This window comes from Salvelinus alpinus, chromosome 12 (assembly GCF_045679555.1).
Source record: "Salvelinus alpinus chromosome 12, SLU_Salpinus.1, whole genome shotgun sequence".
Lineage (NCBI taxonomy): Eukaryota > Metazoa > Chordata > Actinopteri > Salmoniformes > Salmonidae > Salvelinus > Salvelinus alpinus.
Genome location: NC_092097.1, coordinates 41,558,906 through 41,565,566, shown reverse-complemented (window position 1 = coordinate 41,565,566; position 6,661 = coordinate 41,558,906). Strand labels below are relative to the sequence as shown.

Sequence of the window (6,661 nt, the reverse complement as noted above, 5' to 3'; positions counted from 1 at the left end):
ATGTCTGTACTGTGAGACGCATAAGACAGCGCTACAGGGAGACAGGACGGACTGCTGATTGTCCTCGCAGTGGCAGACCACGTGTAACAACACCTGTACAGTATCAGTACATCCGAACATCACATCTGCGGGACAGGTACAGGATGGCAACAACAACTGCCTGAGTTACACCAGGAACGCACAATCCCTCCATCAGTGATCAGACTGTCCGCAATAGGCTGAGAGAGGCTGGACTGAGGACTTGTAGGCCTGTTTTAAGGCAGGTCCTCACCAGACATCACTGACAACAACGTCGCCTATGGGCACAAACCCACCGTCGCTTGACCAGACAGGACTGGCAAAAAGTGCTCTTTTCTGACGAGTCGCAGTTTTGTCTCACCAGGGATGATGGTCAGATTCGCGTTTATCGTCGAAGGAATGAGCGTTACACCAAAGCCTGTACTCTGGAGCGAGATCGATTTGGAGGTTGAGGGTCCGTCATGGTCTGGGGCGGTGTGTCACAGCATCATCGGACTGAGCTTGTTGTCATTGCAGGCAATCTCAACACTGTGCGTTACAGGGAAGACATCCTCCTCCCTCATGTGGTACCCTTCCTGCAGGCTCATCCTGACATGACCCTCCAGCATGACAATGCCACCAGCCATACTGCTTGTTCTGTGTGTGATTTCCTACAAGACAGGAATGTCAGTGTTCTGCCATGGCCAGCGAAGAGCCCAGATCTCAATCCTATTGAGCACGTCTGAGACCTGTTGAATCGGAGGGTGAGGGCTAGGTCCATTCCCCCCAGAAATGTCTGGGAACTTGCAGGTGCCTTGGTGGAAGAGTGGGGTAACATCTCACAGCAAGAACTGGCAAATCTGGTGCAGTCCATGAGGAGGAGATGCACTGCAGTACTTAATGCAGCTGGTGGCCACACCAGATACTGACTGTTACTTTTGATTTTGACCCCCCCTTTGTTCAGGGACACATTATTCCATTTATGTTAGTCACATGTCTGTGGAACTTGTTCAGTTTATGTCTCAGTTGTTGAATCTTGTTATGTTCATACAAATATTTACACATGTTAAGTTTGCTGAAAATTAACACAGTTGACAATGAGAGGACGTTTATTTTTTTGATGAGTTTAGTTACTCCTCTTTATGTTAATGATCAACTCTTTTTGGCTTCGCGCCACTATTGTTTTCCCACCCTAAATTCTTCTTTAAGGCGGGCTTTTTCCCACCTCTACAAATCATTTAACACTCTACAAATCACTGAACTGATTATATTATAACTGTGACAGTTTGGTTTAAAAAGTAATAGGGGCCTCTACCAGGCTGCAGTCATAAGTACATTCATTATATAGATTATGACATTTCTTCTCCAGGCATGCATCTGGATTACAATGTGTGTCTATTTCTTTTGTATTTAGGCTTTTCTTATGCTATGCAGGTGTGGTTACAGGTTCCTTTAAAGCTTTTAATGATTCTGTTTCATTACATTATTATTTCACAAAATGCTACTGAAAAATCACCATATTATACATCATTATCCCCAACAAACCCACCACCCCTTCACACTACTTTGGCCCTAACAGATCCTACACCAGACGCTCAGCCTGGGAGGCTGGAACCCCTTCTCTTAAAACCCCCTGTATTTCTTCTGCACTAAAATCTCTGACACCCAACAACTTCTCTGCTGAGCTAGGGTTAGATGGTGGTGCAATTTCTTTTTTCTCCTTTCTATTGACTTGCTTGTGAACAAAATATGCAATTCACTCTCCGACCTGTGAAGGGCAGCAATACGCAATAAAGCGTCTAGTACGTCTGCCAGGAAACCACACGAAGAAGAAGAGTTAGCCTTGTTTACAGATACAACAGGAAAGTGTCTTTGCTGTTTACCTCAAGGGGATGGCTAGCTAGCCAGCTTCCACAGAAAACAGGCTAAACGTTTCCACTTTACTTTCCCTCAAAATGTCTAAAATGCAGCTGTTACGGGATTATCTAAACGAGCGATTAACAGTGGTGGCTGTTGAGATATTTGGGGCAGTGGAAAATACCATAGCAGAGTACCAGGAAGAAATCTCCCGTTCGAAGGAGGAGATCGATCGTCTACGGAAGCTGCTGGATTTGGTTTTCCAACCCGACATAATGTTACATAGAGCAGGTTAGTAGTGAATGATGGCCGCTGCTAGATCAATCAGTGTGATTGAACCAGTCAGGCCTGGCAATCAACCGATTAACCAACGTTTGCTGATTCTACTAAACAAAAATATAAACGCAAGTGTTGGTCCCATGTTTCATGAGCTGAAATAAAATATCCCAGAAATGTTCCATACACACAAAAAGTTTTTCTCTCAAGTTTTGGGAATAAATGTATGTACTTCCCTGTTAGTGAGCGTTTCTCCTTTACCAAGATAATCCATCCACCTGACAGGTGCGACATATCAAGAAGCTGATATGCACCTTGTGTTGGTGACAAAAGGCCACTCTAAAATGTGCAATTTTGTCACACAACACAATGCCACAGATGTCTCAAGTTGAGGGAGCGTGCAATTGTCATGCTGACTGCAGGAATGTCCACCAGAGTTGTTGCCAGATTGAATGGTCATTTTTCTACCATATTCCACCTCCAATGTCATTTTAGAGAATTTGTCAGTACGTCCAACTGGCATCACAACCGCAGACCACGTGTATGGTGTCATGTGGATGAGCGGTTTGCTGATGTTAACGTTGTGAACAGAGTGCCCCATGGTGGGGTTATGGTATGGACAGGCGTAATCTACGAACAACAAACACATAGCATTTTATTGATGGCAATTTGAATGCACAGAGATACCTTGATGAAATCCTGAGGCCCATTGTCGTGCCATTCATCCGCCGGCATCACCTCATGTTTCAGCATGATAATACACGGCCCCATGTCACAAGGATCTGTACACAACTCCTGGAAGATGAAAATGTCCCAGTTCTTCCATGGCCTGAATACTCACCAGACATGTCACCCATTGAGCATTTTGGAATAGTCTGGATTGACGTGTACGACAGCATTTTACAGTTTACGCCAATATCCAGCAACTTAACACAGCCATTGAAAAGGAGTGGGACAACATTCCATAGTTCCAACATTCCACAATCAATAGCTTAATCAACTCTATGCGAAGGAATTGTGTTGCGCTGCATGAGGCAAATGGTGGTCATACCAGATACTGACTGGTTTTCTGATCCACGCCCCTACTTTTTTTAAAGGTATCTGACCAACAGATGCATATCTGCATTCCCAGTCGTGAGAAATACGTAAATTAGGGGCTAATTTATTTATTTCAATTGACAAATTTCCTTATATGAACTGTAACTCAGTAAAATCTTTTAAATTGTTGGATGTTGCATTTATATTTTTGTTCAGTATATATGAAAATTAATATTCATTTGAACTTGGCTCAGAGCTATTGAATACTAATAATTGATCCTATCGTCTCAGATCCCCAGCAGCTCACATTTCCTGTACCTGGAGAAGTTCCCACTGAGCAGCAGCACTGTGAGCAGGAGTGGAGCCCCAGTCTGGTCCAGGAGGACCCAGAGCCCACTCCGATTAAAGAGGAACAGGAGGAGTTTGGGACCAGTCAGGAGGAAGAGCAGCTTCAGGGGCTGGAGTCTGATACCAAAGAGTTCATATTCATTTCTACCTGTGTGAAAAGGGACTGTGATCAGAACCCATCCCAGTCCTCACATCTTTACCAAATCCATACTGTGGAGAACAGAGTGAAGGACTCTCTACCCACCAAAACAATTGAACAAGACATCAAAACAGAACATGGAGAGGGCTACGGAGAATCCGAACCAAACAATGAATTACAGCCCCTCTCTCCAGTAAATTCAGACTGTTCTGCAGCTCAGATTGGGAACGGTGAAAGTGACAATGGTGTGGATGGTGGAGGACTAATGTCAGGGTTACAGCCACTCAAATCAAAGAGAACATTGACGAAGAAAGGACAAAGTTCTAAGACCAGGGAAGCCAGTGAGTTGAAAGTTCCATTGAGGGCGGCTCACTCAGGGGAGAGACCACACAGGTGTCCTGTCTGCAGGAAATGCTTTCTGAAAAGTAGCATTTTAAAAACCCATCAGAGAATTCACACTGGCATGAAACCATATTGCTGTAATGTATGTGGCAAAAGTTTCAGAGAAAAGGGAACCTTGACAGAACATACGAGAAGTCACACTGGGGAGAAACCATATCAGTGCAAAGATTGTGGCAAATGCTTCATCCGGATTAGAAACTTGACAGACCATATGAGGATACATACTGGAGAGAAACCGTATCAGTGCAGTGATTGTGGCAAGTGCTTCAGTCAGAAGAAAACCCTGACCATACATATGAGGACAGTACACTGGAGAGAAACCGTATCCGTGCAAAGAATGTGGCAAATGCTTCAGCCAGATGAAAAGCCTGAAAGGCCATATTAGGATTCACACAGGTGAGATGCACCATCAGATGAGAGACCATATAAGTGCCCCATGTGTGTAGAATGCTTCAGATCAGCAAGTCATCTAAAATGGCACCAGCGAAGACATCACACAGGAGAGAAACCACGTTGCTGACTTTGTGGTAAATGCTTCACTTGTAAGAACTGAGGATGAGAATGAACCCAGAGGGATAAACATGACAGTGCTGCTTGGGGCAAAATTGTACTCTCACTTGTAGGAGGACCTTTCCATTGTAAAACGCTGATGTTTCATAACCCTTCTGAGCATGGCACAAATGTATATACGGTAATATGTTTTGTAGAACTTAGTTATTTTTGTTTCCACAGTAAGATTTTTTAATTTGTTCCAACATTAATCCTCTCCCCACTTGGACTATCCCCTATAAAGTCACAGCAATCTAGTACATTGGTGTTATCTAAATACATTAAAGGATGTTTACATTTTGAGGGTGTGACGATCAGGGTTGGGTTTAATTCCATTTCAATTCCAGTCAATTCAGGAAGTTAATTGAAATTCCAATTCTCCTCAACACTTTTCAATTATGAAGATGTGGAATTGGAATTTGGTTTACTTTCTGAATTGCCTGGATTTTAAATGGAATTCACCTCTACCCTGGTGATGATCATCCTAGGTCATCATCACTTAATCTAAAGCCTTGCTTATTATATAAATGACCAGACATGACAAACGGTTTATGATAAGAAGCCCGATATGTCGATAGTTGATCACCTGGGAAAAGAAATGTGTTAGAGTTTGAGATTGAGGGAATTCTATTCATCTGGACCGGGCGCCCTGGTAGTCGTGTTTTGCACCATGTGAAAGTTGATTGCATTTGTTTTGGAACCGTGCTGCCTGGCATGAGCCAGGTGCCCCATTCAAAGCCCACGGTGAAGTCGGCTAAAAACAAAAGTGACATAATTTAGCATGTGGCATAATGAGTAGGATTCTGTGTTTTCACATGCAGAAGTGATTGCTTTTGATTTAAAAAAAACTTTATCTGCCTTCCCAATGAAAACTAGTTTGAAAATTCAAACATATTTTATGGGAAAGAGATTTATGTTCTGGCCGATTCACCATGCTTCCTTGTTGGCGACATGACCAAGCAGTGCAGTTACTATTTCATTTGAGAAGGGTGCTTTTTCCTCACCGCTTTTGGCCTTTCATGTCATGGGCCATAAACTGCTGCCTCAGCATAATCGAATCCGCCCATTGGCACGTCGGAAATTGGTTTGTCGCTAAAACCTTCTGTTGTGCGTCTCCGATAATATTATTCTTTCTGTTAATGCATTTAACGATCAGAAAGTTCAACTAAAATGTGATCATGTGTAACATTTAAAACGTGAAGGCTAATTTAAAGAAATGTGAATGATTACCTTGTTTATCCCCGTGATTGTTGAGGGTGGTCTGTCCATTTCCTGATCAGAGTTTGACAGGTAAACAGTGGGAGTGTTCGAGTGCATGGTTAATTCATGGTACGGGGTATGTTGTAGCACCTTTATAAGTCCCTCCCGGGAATATTACATATGTATTGTAATAGTTGCCTTTGTTAATTGATCACCATTTTGTGAATGTATTCTCATTGGCCGTTGCATTATGGGTAGCGGTATTTAAACCTTGCCATTCGTTGCCATTCGTTGTTTGAGACAGGACAGAGCCAGGGAAAGGTTGGCATGCTGCTGGGTTAATTGACATTATTGTAGCCTGGATTTTTCTTTGAACAAGCTCTTATGTGGAACAGTTTATGATCCTGTTGCAACCAACAGTCTATTTTGTTTTGTAAATATTGTAAAACTTTGCCCACTGTTTTCTCACTGCAAATAAAAAGCCTCACCCTGAGCAGAAAATCAGCTTTATGTTGTCTTGCCGATTCCAGTTAAAAATCCAACTGCTGGGTCACCCTCAGAGAGGGGAAAGGGCTTCAGATTTGAAGACATGCTACCTTTATACCTGTAGTAGGAGGACAAACAAACCCATCAGGTCAATGATATTGGCTGAATGTATTAAGGGATAAACATGCACTACATTGTAGAAGCCCGCAATGTTGTGCCTAACAGAACCATGCATTTTTAAGCATACATGTATGTAGTTACCTTTCTTTTGTTTAGAATTATACACAATTCGTTTCAGTGACTGTCTTGTAGCTGTACTAAAATTAGCACATATTTTGTTTCATGCAGAAGGCACCTGGTTCAAATGTT

General features: G+C 42.7%; 1 pseudogene; it reads left to right on the top strand.

The window, feature by feature from the left end:
- The first annotated feature begins 1,808 nt into the window (after positions 1 to 1,808).
- On the top strand, positions 1,809 to 6,316 carry LOC139536148 (zinc finger and SCAN domain-containing protein 2-like; annotated as a pseudogene).
- Positions 6,317 to 6,661: the final 345 nt, after the last annotated feature.